Source organism: Danio rerio, chromosome 21 (assembly GCF_052040795.2).
Source record: "Danio rerio strain M-AB ecotype USA chromosome 21, GRCz13ab, whole genome shotgun sequence".
Taxonomy (NCBI): Eukaryota; Metazoa; Chordata; class Actinopteri; order Cypriniformes; family Danionidae; genus Danio; species Danio rerio.
The window spans coordinates 19,179,341-19,193,072 of NC_141041.1; the positions used below are offsets into that span (position 1 = coordinate 19,179,341).

The 13,732-nt window shown below is 33.0% G+C and overlaps 1 protein-coding gene across 11 annotated transcripts in view; it reads left to right on the forward strand.

Annotated features, from left to right (window-relative positions):
• Window positions 1-13,732, forward strand: part of rxraa (retinoid X receptor, alpha a) — a 346,336-nt gene that overhangs the window by 288,466 nt on the left and 44,138 nt on the right. The window contains exon 1 of one of the 11 annotated variants that reach the window (XM_087299860.1): window positions 11,549-11,694. The exons of the other annotated variants lie outside the window; for them this stretch is intronic. The gene's annotated coding sequence lies outside the window, so the exon portion shown is untranslated. Of the gene's footprint in view, window positions 1-11,548; window positions 11,695-13,732 lie in introns of those variants that run through there. 11 annotated transcript variants of the gene reach the window in all.

Sequence of the window (13,732 nt, forward strand, 5' to 3'; positions counted from 1 at the left end):
CACACAAAGCACATGTACTGTACTTCACCATACCAGTTATCTCTCATATTCTCTCTCTCCCCCTCTCTCAGTGTCCTCAGACGTCCATGCAGATTTTGCTTGTTAATTGATTCTTTGCAACCTTGATAGTCAAATAAAAGCTGATGATATTTTTCACAGCAGTAAAACCTTGAAATTAGCGGAGGTATTATCTGGCGAGCTCAAGGACAGCTGTTTTTCTTCATGTTTTGTTTGTTGTTTTGAATGCTTGTTTTTTCAGTGTTATCACAAGTGGCAGACTAAAGCTTTAGTTTTTGTTGTTGATGATGTTGTTTTGCTTTTATTGTCCCTCTACTGATTTTTTTTTTTTATATATATATTTATACAGTTTAAGTCAGAATTATTAGTTTATTAATAATTATTATTTATATACTGTCTGTATTTGTATCTGTATTATTTTTTCTATGGTTTTGGCTATTTAATTAAATTAATTAATTAGTTTATTTATTCATTTACTTGTTTATTTATTTATTCATTCATTCATTTGACCATTTACAGTCCTCCCTGTTTCATTCTGGCTTTAACAATGCAGCCACGTGGCGATTGTTGTGAACACGGCGCAGCACTGATGATTATCCACACTGCGAGATTAGCTCTGGATGCTGACAGCTGTTTCAGCTCCAGGCAATTATTCCAGCAAACAGCATTTCTTCAGAGGAAACGGCTCTACGCTTCTAATCTGTCTTGGCCTCGGCAGAGTCTAGCAAACACAAACAGAGTCATGATGTTCAGCGCAGGAGGCAGATGGAGCACATCTTCACCCAGTGCTGCAGGATAGTTATTCAGCTCTGCTGTTTTCAGTGCTCTGCAGATCATGTACATTCGGCCATGGAGATGATGATGACAATGATGATGATGCTGCTTGGTTTTGACAGGAGAGAATAGCTCTCAGATGTGATGTATAGAAAGAATACTTGAGGATTCAAGTTTGCATAATGCACATGCTGATGCATTTTATAAAAATTCACTTGTTTTTGGATTAATAATAGAGAAGGAATTTATTGTGGTAATTTTTCACATTATTCATAACATTTTACAAGTAAACAGTAAACAAATAAACAAAATCTTTTTTTTAATTGATTCATTTTTTCTTTTCTTTTAGCAATCAAGTTTTGTCCAACACAATAATAATAATAAGAATAATAATGATAAGAAAAGACTATATATATATATATATATATATATATATATATATATATATATATATATATATATATATATATATATATATATATATATATATATATATATATATGTATATATATATATATATATATGTATATATATATATATATATATATATGTATATATATATATATATATATATATATATATATATATATATATATATATATATATATATATATACATATATATATATATATATATATATATATATATATATATATGTATATATATATATATATATATATATATATATATGTATATATATATATATATATATATATATATATATATATATATATACATATATATATATATACATATATATATATATATATATATATATATATATATATATATATATATATATATATATATATATATATATATATATATATATGGATTAATACATATCTATAACTCTGTATCTACACTGTAAACGGTTGCCTTAAACTTTTATTCTGAATCAAAATCTTTGTATTGGTCATTTGAGCTTATATAAAATTGAACTGAACTTGCGTAAATTAAGTTGGAACAGGATTAACCTAGTTAAGGTAAAATGCACTAAAACATATGTTGTCTTTACTTATTGATCATATATATATATTTTTTTTGTTGTTTATTTGTAATCAAATGTAGTAAATGTTGTTACATTATTGGTTAAAACATTAAAAAACAATTATCCTGAAAACAGTATTCCCTTAACAATATTTAATGAATATGTTATAGTTATTATATGTGCAAAATAATATAAAACATATAAAATAGCATAATCAAGTACAATTTTAAGATTCAGGTAAAAATTACAGTAAACATGTATTTATAAGTAATTGTTTTGCCATTAAAAATACTCAAAAATTGATTATTAAGGTATTTTGATAATCTTGCAGTATACAGTGCTCAGCATATATAAGTACACCCCTCACAAATCTCTCTTTTAAATTCATATAATAGGAAGCCATACAACATTATAATTGTGCATATACATTAGATTAGTCAGTACTGAAGCCAAATTTGGAGCCTATCCAACAAAATAACTTACCATATTGGTCCAAAAATTAGTCCACCCAAATTTAGGTAATAGAAAAATATTAAATACAAAATTAAAATAAAGGAAAAATCAAGAGAAATTTTATAGGTTGTATATATTTTTTTGTAATATTTTGCTTGAATTTAATTTCATTGTATTATCTTTCAATTTCTAAAGATTTTTGAAGATGTAAATATTTTGTATTATTGTTTAAATGCACAAAAATACAAACATATATTTACTGAGAAGTGGATAAAAATATTTATTTTCAAAATGGGGTGTGAGCACTGTATATACAGTAGTATACATTTACATTGATGTATATACCGTAGTGAGCGTTCTTAACTTCTTGACCATTTTTAAATTAATTCTAAAAATAATAATACTGTTTTTTTTTTTTTTTGGTTTTTTTTTGTAGAAAAGGATTTTTGCAGCATGTGCATTATGATGTGCTCTAATGAGCCCAGGCTTTCTGGCTTCCAAAAAGGCTTTTACTAAACTTAGCTTAATGATGCATATTTGAGAGCTGAACAGCCTGTCAAGAAACGTTTCTCTCCCAGAACCCAAACGACACCACACTTTCTTTAGGGGCTGAAAGCAAACAGGTCTGGCTCGTGTCCTCAGGGAGTCCCTCTCACACACACCGCTGCTGACAGAAGCCTGTTTGAGCTCACACTGAGGGTGAGGGATGAGTGCGGCAGGTCAGAGGTCAGATGTAGAGAGGGTTTATCAGGCGGAGGCATCAGGTTGTGGCCTACAGTGAACACAGATCAGCAGGAGGTCAGTGTTATCAGCTCTGCTTCTACATCTGCTCATCTACACATTACAGACAAGTGCGGACTGACGACAGCTTGACTTTTAGGGTGCGCTCACCCTATGCTTTTCGAACCGTGCCTGGGGCCTTTTGGCTGTTTGTTTGAAAAGCACGAATGCTCTGAATTGGGCTCAGACATGGTTTAGTTGGCCCTGGCCCGGTTGCAAGAGATGTGCCAGAGCATGGTTTGGTTGGGCTTTGACATGGTATGCCTGTAGTGAGTTAAAAGCCCGCCTGAGCATGAAACTGCAGACGAACGTCACTTTTAAGAGATTTTAATATGGATTTATTAATCATTTTTACTTTTCAATGAACACAAAATGTTGCAGTTTATTAAACACGCAAACCCCTCGTTGCACGACAGCTGCACCTTCAGCAAACCTCCAAATATTTGCAGCACAAGGACTTTTATGATAATTTATGTGCGTCAAAAGTTTTGAATCTGTTCGGCAAAATATTTGACTGCGTGTCACTGCATCCCAAACAACTAAAAATAATACAAAACAACATATCTGTGCTGAGCCGGGGTGAGGAGGGGAAGGGGGACAAGCGTGCTATGGCACTGTTTAGAGCAACTGTATCTAGTGTGAGTACACCCTTAAGCCCCGATCAGATCACTCAAATTTGTCACGATTTTGGCACAATTTTCTTCATAGGATGTCATGGGCATTCATACACAACAAATGGGCATTGTAAAATCCTTTGATCTTGTGTAATGTGGCATAGTTCACGACAACCGATATCATGCTAGAGATGCCTAACGACAACATCACAGAAAGTCTAGCATGTTTAATTATTTTCTCGTTCTTCATGATGAGTTCTGTCACATGGAAGACACTATGCAATAAGAGCACAGCATTTCTTGGTTGTCTTAGCGAGTGCTGCTGTTTATGCGTCGTTCAGGTTTATTTAAATTGAAATAAGATTTTTTTTTAAAAACTGAAATTGAGATAAGAAATATTGTTATAGCAACACTTGTTGTAGACGACTCGGGATCACTGATCGTGAAGGAATGTGTAGCACATTTGTTACCTACAACAAGTCAAGATTTTATCACGAAAAAAAAATAGCATAAACTGACAATATTGACTTTCCTAACTGACAATAAAAATGATGTGATTTGACCGGGGCTTTAGACTCTGGGTGGACACTTCTGACTCTGACTGAGTGGATGAGTTCTTTGTAAAGTCAATGTAAAATATACTAACACCTATAATAATAATGTTTTTTTGCATAGCTTGCTAGCACATATACAATATTAAATATATATTGGATCTAATCAGGGTTGTTATAGTTGACAGAAACACTGACACAAAGATCTTTTTTTTCCATTTAGATAAAAATAAACGTTATGACGAGCAATATACCAAAATAATCTATGGAATAAGAATATCTTAATTTCAGTTAGTCATTTCAGTTCAGGTGACATATTTCTGATTTTCATGTAATTTATCTTAATGTAATGAAATATTTTAAATGACGTTCCATTGAACTAAAAATAATGTTTTATAATTATGATTTATTTAAGAATAAATAGTCCAAAATGACAAAACAACAACATTTCTACAATTTTAGCTAAAATAAATTAATTAATTCATTCATTCATTCATTCATTCATTTTCTTTTGGTTAAGTCCCTTTATTTATCAGGGGTCGCAATAGCGTAATGAACCACCAACTTTCCCAGAATATGTTTTATGCATTGGATGTCCTTCCAGGTGCAACCCAGTACTGGGAAACATCCATACACACTCATTCACACACATACACTATGGCCAATTTAGCTTGTTCAATTCACCTATAGCTTATATTTTTAGACTATGGGAGAAACCACAGCACCTGGAGGAATCCCACATGAACAAGGGGAGAACTTGCAAACTCCACACAGACAAGCCAACTGGCCTATCTAGGGTTCGAACCAGTGACCTTCTTGCTGTAAGGCGACCACTAAGTGCTAAACACTGAGCCACCACACCTCGTAGCTAAAAAATAAAATACACAAATAGTAATAAAGATTAATTCATTTAAACAACTATGTAAGTACTTGAATAAATATATAATTTGATTTGAATTCAGAAGATGATTGATTGGTCAACTTCAAATACAGTGCTTTTCCAGATCGGCTTGTTTAAGTGCACATATGCCATAAATCCAAGCTGACAGCTCATGAATTTTTTCGACATTTTTAAAAATTATTGCAATAATTTTTTCATAAGGTCCTCTCTTCAGTACGAGCTCATACTACAGCAAAAAAAATCACACCATGTACATTATTGAACATTACTGGTATTTTTGCTGTGTGCAATGCATGGCTCTGTTTCATGCATATGTATTATAGTGAAATATACCATATATAACAGGTTGGCAGCAAAGTGTCAGCATTTGTTTTATTTGAAGATCACTCAAGTCGAGTGCACTTCAGTTCTCCACACAATGAAGTTTGGTTCTGGTTGTGAGAAGTGAACGTGTGTTAAAGGTGTCTACTGCAGGATTTGAGGTACTCTTTGAAGTGTCCTTTGGAGGGATGTGTGTTTTTCAGCTTGGTAAGATCAGCTAAGCTTTTCTAAGGTTCCAGATTTCTGTGTGATGTGCATTGACTTACCAGGTCATCATTCGTGGGAGCATATATGTCTCCTTAAGCTGCATTCAAGTCTGAAACATAAAAGAAAGTTTCTTTTGTTTGTTATTTTACAAAGATGAGAGTTTTGAACCAAGTCAGAAGTTGTAAAATGGACTTTTGGTCCGTAAGGGTAAAACTTGAGCTTTCCACTCATAAGTTATTGGTCAAAACATTCAATTAATCCATGTGTAAACAACTGACATTTTTGGCTTTTATTATGAATATGTTAACCTTAAGGTTGTCTATCAGCTGGGATACTCCAAAACAATAACATAATTAATATTAAGATATATATGCATTCAAAACTTGCTGTTACATCTACCAGCAGGCATCTTCGATTTTGTAGACATCACTCTGTGCTTCTCATCTGATTTTTTTTTTTAATCCAATCAAATGCAATCTAAAATCTGGAATGTTCCACCCATACACAGCATAATTCAAAAGCTTTAGCTGATGTTAGCTGACAATTCACACAGTTATGGTGAACGGTGCATAGTGCACTATATAAGGGATAAATGATTCAGACAGGATGAATATGCTTTCCATTGTGGTGAATGGAGGCTGGTTTTACTTTGCATGACCCTCAACAACATACAGATTTTTCCAGTCTGGAGACACAACAGTACAGATCGGATCATATATATGAGTCGGCACAAACCACAAAATGTATTGGACCCATCTGAACTCTACACAGAATGGTTTATTTTTAAACAATATGGAGGAGATTATATTACTATTTGACTGTGGCTGTCATAAGCTATAAAATGAGGCTTAAACTTTGGCTTTGACTTTACAAAACTTTAAAGCTTTGGCCGAGCTGCAATGTAAACACAACTAGCTTTTGGCGATTTCTTTAAAAATATTTGAAATGACACCTCTCTTTCTGTTGCACTGGGAAGTAAAGGTGCAGTAGGTGATCTGCCTAAATGCTAATCGGTTAGAATAGTATCTTTCAAATACAATCCCTCCCCTGCTGTCCAAACCCACACCTCCTGAAATAGCGATCGTGCACATTTAAGATGACAGAGACCCACTGGATCCTGTCATTTGCCAGTTAGAAAACTTTATAGAAATTTATAATACTACAATTCTGAATGAAAAACTGTATTATATCTAGCACATTTTCTTTTGTGTAGTTAGCAAGCATAACTTGTCATAGTGTGCAATATTTCATGCATGCAAGGATTGCTGGACTCTCTCAAGCACTTTGTCCTAAAGCGACTACTGTATGCTTAGTGGTTGGCCAGCGGGGTGCAGGAATTACACTTGTTATTAAACCCATACTTGCATGCTATTTCAGACTGAATATTCAGAGTAGGATGGAGTAGGATAATCTGTGTGAACAGTTGCGCAATTGTACAAATCCACAATTGCTGACAGACATGTTGGGTTACTTTTCAGAATTACGGGAATTATCAAATCAACACATTTTATATGGATAAACATTTATTTTTATCTTGTACCTTACCCAGAATATAAAAATACATATAATACATTTAGATTATTTACTTTAATCAGTACTATTGGAATATGAAGAGACTTTCAACTAGCACAACAAAAAATGTTTCTGAAGACCTTTGTGATTTTCTTTGTGCATTTCAGGGGACCTTTAAACATAGAAGGTAAGAATCTATTCGCACAGTGTTCTTGCATACATCTGTGCTCTTTTCTATATACAAATTTGCTGGACACACATTTTGGCCTCTTTTGAAAACCCTGATATACTTATACACTGTAAAACCCAAAGAGTTAAGGTAACTCAAACCATTTGTGGAAACCGATTACAACAAAACATTTAAGTTCAAAAACTAATCCAAATAAGTACTGTGAACTTAATCTATTTAAGTAAAAGAAGTAATTTGAGCACAGTAAAACCCAATAAAAGAAGAGAACTCAAACCAACTGCGTACTGTAAAACCCAATAAGTTATGGCAAATCAAACCATTTAAGAAAACTGTTTGCTTAAAACAATCAGTTAAAAAAATAATCTATATGAATACTATGAACTTACTTAACTCCAAGTTAAAGGAATGAGGTATTTAATTAACTCATTACCTTCAAGTTCAAAACTCTTTTTAAATGAGTAGAATTAACTTTCAGTAAATTTTGAGTTTTTGACTACACTCATTTCATTTTATAAAGTTGACTGTTGGGTTTTACAGTGTAGCAATATGAATTAACGTTCTTACAGACAGAACCAGGCCTCAATAAAGTTCGATTCAGAGTTCTGTAAAAAAAAAATAAATAAAATTTAAAAAAAAAACGTTCTACTTGCTTTTTTTTTTTTGACTTCAATAACAAACATACAAAATTCGAGCCAACACAAAAAATACAAAAACAGTAAAACCAGTAAAGAAAGAAAGAAAGAAAGTAAAGAGGGGGAAAATGTAAACAGACATGCATAACACCAATACAGCAAGAGGAGAGAAGGACTTATGTATCTGTGATGATAATAATAATCCAAGAATGTATTACTCTTCTTGTTTTTAACCAGTCTAAGAGATTTAATAAAAGCTTGAATTTCAATAAAAAAATGTGAAGCTTTCTACTTGCTGAGCTGCCTTGGTCTGTGGTATTCTGTAATTTGTAGGTGTGGTTCTGAAGCTCCGCCTTTATTCACATGGAAAACTGTCCGTCTGTAAAGGTCAGACATCCATCAGTGAAATCATTAAACACTGCAACTCAAAGCTATAATTCTAATTGATAGTGAAAATGACACTAAATTGTTCTTGTTTATTATGGTAAAACTGCAATTGGCTATTATTTTAGCTACTCACAGATCGAACATTGCATTTTTGACATATAGAGTCAAGTTCAAAGCATCTAAACTGTTAAAAACCTGCATTTCCTTTTGTTACCTGAATGCAAGAGCATGCAATGTGAACAGCCCTTCAGTCTACATCTATCTGAGTGACAGATTTCTTGACTATTGTTAAAATAGAGACAAAATTCATGACAGCACCGCTCTTTTCTGTCTGGCTTTTATGAGACATCCTGAAGTGTCAACATCTACAGCACACTCGCACAAAGACTGGTGGATGTACAATGTTGGTGAGATAAGTCGGGCGGTATCTGACACTCAGATCTGCCATGACTTCCTTTTGTTAGTGAGTTTTTAAGGTCAAGGCTCCTGTTTTTACTCCTGAGTCAACAGTCTCTGACCCTGTTATGTGATTCACCACAGATATACAGATCTAGAGGCACTGACAGCTTGTCTCCCTCTCGTTTCCTCTGCAGCTTATGCGCTTTTGATAAAACAAGGCACTGCATACATGTGATGAATTAATAGTGTAGTTTATAATAAGTTCATTGGAAAAGTCAACATGTTATGGTGGTGCGATACTGACAGAAATGTTTTGAAATGTATTTATTTATTTTTTATATTGATAATTAACATTTGCTGTTAACTTTGCTTCTTATGTATAAAAAAGACACTAATGCTGTGCCCTAAGATTCTGGGATTTAAACTTTTAATTTAAATCATGGTCATAAAACATGCATAATAAAGCACATAATCAGTACCTGAGGTGATTGTTGTCATTAGTTTATGTGTAGTTTATGCTGTTGTTTACATGATACATTGCAGAAATAGAAACCACTTTTACAATAGAAATTTTGTGTATCATTTTCATGAATGGTTAGGACAAAAACTCAGTTTAAAATGGAAAAGATATCATGTGTCGTAATATTGCATCGCGTTACAGTGCAAAGCCAGCAATAGATTGTGGCAAGTCTAAATGAGCATTTCATTGAATCGTTTATTCATTCAGTTCATTCTAAGCAGTTGATTTATTTAGAAATGGTTGTCTTTATTATGGATTACTGTATCAAAAAATTCATTCATCAACATATTTAATTGTCTGAATTATTCATTCAAAACAGCTTACACATTAAGAAATTAAGCAAGACTCATTGAGGGAAGATGACTTGTGTCTAAAATGCAACTAGCTCTATATAATCTTCTCATTTGTATTGTATTAAATAAATGTCTTACATTGCATAGTGGTTTTACTCACATGCTGATGCTATACTTTGAGCTTTGATCCTAACAATAAAACTAAACATGTTCTGTGTCTAATTATATCCCACCTCTGCAGCAACGTGTTTTTATATACAACATGAACATAAGAATTTTCACAGTGTTGGGTTGCAGCTGAAAGGGCATCCGCTGCATAAAACATATGCTGGATAAGTTGGCAGTTCATTCTGCTGTGGCGAACCCTGATTAATAAAAGGACTAAGCCGAAAAGAAAATGAATAAACATAAGAATAACTCTTTTTTATTTTTTTGTTCTAATACAAAATAATTTTATTTCCAACAGATCAATTGCTATAGCCTGAATGCAATGTAAGTAATAGTGGAAACAGACATCTGTTAAAAGTGTAAATGTAAATTACTCATACCAACAGTCATTTTAAAGGCCTCTCTTGAAAGTTTGTGTGTGTGTCTTTAGCTATGTTTTCATCAAAGTGAATCAGGCTTGTGTGCAAAACTGAAATATCGCATTTGCCTTTAAATGTCATTTAATGTCAAATAAAACATTGTTTTCACCTGATCAACAAATAGAACAAAATCTTTACTTCCTGATAAACCAAATATCGATTTTGCTGTGGTTGGAGAGCCACTGTGGGCCTTCTTTCTTATAAGAAACCTTATAAAGGTGGCCATGCCACCTTTTTAAAATTGTACATTTTCATATGACCCCAAATAAACTACTAAACTGACAAAATGTAAAATTATGAATTATACTCAACCACTGTGATGAGTATTCCTTTCAGCATTGGGATGTGAAAATATGGGACTTTTCTTCACTGTATAATTTAAACATGCTGATGAAAGAGCAGCTAATGAATTATTATGTGTATATGTCTGTTCAAACACGCACCCAAAAACTCAGTGTCCACTTTAGCTCCACTTCAAATGGCGTGTACAGAATCCGTTTTGGAAACAGCGTCTATTTATCAACATAGTAGCAGTCTGACAGTCACGCACCGCTATATGGACTGACTGTTTTGAGGATTGCATTGGGGCAACAACGCCTGTAATGAAAGGAAAGGGAATCTCGTCATTTTTATATTTTTTTGCAAACTGTTTTCATGCCTAAATAAAATGAAAGCACAGAACAGATTCATAATTAAAGCAAGGGGCGTCCCCTGGTGGTTCGGCTGTATGGGTTGTGTTTAGAGAGGATTGGCTCTTTAATGTTTATGGCCACCCAGCACAGAAAGTTTAAGAATACAGGAGAAATACTGGAAAATACCTTTAGGGGATGATACCAGGATAGAACTGTGAAATACAGGAGAATTCCGGGAAAAACATGAGGTTTGTCAGGTATGGTGATGATGGACTTTTGATTGCATTTTTGATTGACCAAAGCTACATTTCAAATGTACAGTGTGGTCAATTTACTGGTTTGTCTGTTAATGCCATCCCATCCATCCCATTTTTGTTAAAACAAACATCACATGACTTTTTTTGATGCACATGTTGGAATTTATCCGGTAAATGTCTTTCCATTGTAGTTTGAGCACGTTTTTATAAAAGCTCACCCTACACAGTTGTGCACATATATGTTTTATGTGCATTTTCAAAATTTATGCACATTTTAATGAAGCTTTTTTTTTGGCAAAATGAGCAATAGGTTGATAGAAACATGTCCTTTGTGCATGTTGTGTCTTATGTTTTGCATCCCCCCTCCTCTCTGTCCAGCTAAAGTGTCACAGCACGGCTGGCTGATCATGCTGTTCTTACTCGGGGCACTTGTCTGACACCCTACCCCTCAAAGAAGACTGTGTGATCATGTATGGGAGGGAGGATTATTCTATTTACAGTCACAGAACTGAGACCCTTTAATCCTTCTGTAGCACACACACATACAAATACAGCATTGAGAGGGAGTTTGGGCAGATTGAGTTGCACGTTGAAAATAGCCGTACAGTGATAGAGCCCCCTGATAGTGCAACTCTCCATCTGATAGAGACAAACTTAAGAGGTCCAGAAACAGAGGTATTCTTACAACTGCTTTTGCATGTGAACAAATACTACATGTGCGTGTGTGCATGAGTTGAGTATGAATAGCCCACAGATGTGTTCATACAACTGCACCAGTTTTGCATGAAGTTTATCTAATCTTACTAAGCACCATTGTCATGGTCAATCTTTTTAGTGGTTTTTGCACTTATCTTTTCTGTGCAAAACTTTAAATAAACACACACACACACGTGCACATATATTTTTTTCTCTTTTTTCCCCTGTTGCAACTAGCTAACATTTTTCATTGCATTGAATTGAGGTTCATGTTTTTCTAAGAAATCAAGCTCATGATTGTCCAGTGTCTGAACTACAGTAAGCTTAAATATTAAAAGTGTTATCTTTTATTTGAGATTTTTAAAAAATATTTATTTTAAAATAAAAGTACTTGTCATTTTTAAATTTTAATTATGGATTTACTTTGTCTGTTGATTATTTTTAACTAGGCAAAACCTCATAATTAAATAATTGATAATAATTGATAAAAAATAGTCACAATCAATAATAAAGCAATAAATTAATTTCAGTATCACATGAATGCAACTCTCTCTCTTACTTTCCTTCCTGTCATTATTACTCTGTAAATAATATATAACATGTATACATAAACTCTTTACATGATAAGGCTGCAGTATTGTGACAAAAATAATGACTGCTAGAGTTGATTGGAATACATATAAACATATTTTTAGAGAAAAAGTACATCATTATCTAGTTACACTGATAAACATGTTGCTCATTATGGTCATTATTAGCACTGAATGCATTGAAATGAATCTTTTGCAACGCAACTATACTTCAAGAGTTCACACTTAGCTGATGATTGGTAATAAGCTAGTTTGGCATGCTGTCCCAGGAGAAAGCCCTGAGTTACTGAGATCCTCGAGCCCAGGGCTCCCTCCCGTTTGCAGCGCGAGAAGGGAATTTAAATTAAAAGGGAATAAACTTCAAAGAGTTCAGTGTGTGAGCCCTGAACAAAACTCTTGTGTTTTCAATGGTGACTAATTGAAAAAGCATCTGATTGGTCATTGCATTCATTAACTCAAACTACAGTATTACCGCTTGTGGCAAAATGCAGTGTAGCCCATAAACTAATTTTAAAGGGGACCTGTTATGACCTTTTTTACAAGTTGTAAAATGAATCTTGGATGATCTTAGATTGTGTATGTAAAGTTTCAGCTCAAAATATTCCAAAATAATTTTTTATGACTCTTTGAAACTGCCCTTTTTATGCTTTGATCCAAATTGTGCCATTTTGGTTATTTTTGCTTTAAATTCAAATGAGATTGTGCTCCCAGTTCTTTTTTTAATAGAGGGTGAAGCTACAAATGCCTATGCATAGTGGCAGATTCAACTCAAATATTGTCACAACAGTACGGTCCCCTTCAGATGACATACAGAAAGGGCGAATGTCAATGAAAGTATTTGTACAGACTGATTATATCAAGTGTAATTCTAAAGAAAATTTTATTAATAAAGTTTATTTATTAGAGCCTGGCTTTATTCACATAAATAAACCCCTTTAAATTTATAAAAAATATATTGTTTAATTATAGTTCCTCTTTATTGTTACTAAATGGAATATTTTTTAAAGGTGCACTTGCCAAATTATGTTGTTATCTGAAATCACCAAAACAAGCACACCATTTTCCAATATGATTTTGGCCTCATTATGATTATGTCCACTATTGTAACTAGAATTAATGTTTAACTGCTGATTGGCAACAAGTCTGTGTCAGGAGTCTCTTTATGGTAAAAGGTGTTTTTTTTTTGCTTAGTGCACAATTACACTGCTTAAAATAATGTATTTCTAAAGATGATGGAAGATCTATATGTACAATAATAGCACAGTACTATACACATTTGTATTTCATTTAATGATCTTTGTCCATTTATCTTCAGTTTGGGAGGATATATATATATATATATATATATATATATATATATATATATATATATATATATATATATATATATATATATATATATATATATATATATTTATTTATTTATT